At 45.0% G+C, this 1,051-nt stretch overlaps 1 pseudogene; it reads left to right on the plus strand.

Moving 5' to 3' along the window:
• The window catches only part of LOC103200496, a 9,642-nt pseudogene that overhangs the window by 4,818 nt on the left and 3,773 nt on the right, over window positions 1-1,051 (plus strand).

Genomic DNA, 1,051 nt, shown 5'->3' on the forward strand with positions numbered 1-1,051 from the left:
CTCGAGCTGCTTCTGAAGTGGGCGAGCATGGAGAGAGTGTGATAAGGCAGAATGTGATGGACCGTGAATGTGAAGATTCGGGTGAATCTTAGAACAGCTAGATCAGCCTGGTGAAGTTCAGACTGAGTCAGCAGGAATTCAGGGTGCACAGATTCAGAAAGAACTTTGGAGAATTCAAGGTGTCAGGGAAAGGCTTCTGAGATGGTAAACCTTTTTTTTTTTATTTTTGTATTGTGATTTGGGTGAAAATTTACAGAGCAAATTCACTTTCCATATAGCAGTTCACGTACACTTTGTCGCATGACACTGACCACAATTTACCACAATGCAACAGCTCCCCTCCCACTTCCTCCCGATAGTAAGAGATGGTAAATCTTTAAGGGAAGAAGATTGCCCAGTCTTCTTTCCATGGAGTGGCTGGTGGGTTTGAACCACCAGCTTCTGGTTAGCAGGGCATAAGCAGAGGTCATCCATGGAAGGACTAAGTAAACACAAACAGCAAAGAGGGACCACAGAAACAGGTTTCATGGGATCAAAGCCTTTTTCAACAAAGAACTACAAAAATGAGGGTCCAGATTTTAGACTCTACAAGAGTGAACCAGACTTAACCGCAGTGGTAGACGGTGATGAATCTAAGGGAGAGGAGAAACCAGAACCTGTTTCAGAAATGAACTCTTCAGTTGTTAAAAGCTTCCCACTTCACTGTTGGAGTGATCTCTCCAAGTACGAAATCACCAACAGCCGAATCTTCAACAATGGCCTCGTATGTAACCTTAAGAAAAACGAAGAAGATGATGGATCCAAGAATGGAACGACCAAGAAACACAGAACAGCTCTGCTTGACCGAAAGTCCTCGGCCTGGGATGACTGAAAGAACAAGTGGGAAGAGCGGAGACATCCACCAGCACGCCTAAGGGCCAAGGAATCAGGATGAGATGTTATGGGTGCTTCAGACCAGTCACCCTACAGAGCCCTTCAAATTGAAGGGGTAACCCATTCAAGATCAGCCAGAGTCAGAGGGATGACTTAATATCAAGCAAAACCAAGGAAC

The sequence above is a fragment of the Orycteropus afer genome, unplaced genomic scaffold (genome assembly GCF_000298275.1).
Source record: "Orycteropus afer afer isolate SDZICR_OR568_19922 unplaced genomic scaffold, OryAfe1.0 scaffold00130, whole genome shotgun sequence".
Classification (NCBI taxonomy): Eukaryota; Metazoa; Chordata; class Mammalia; order Tubulidentata; family Orycteropodidae; genus Orycteropus; species Orycteropus afer.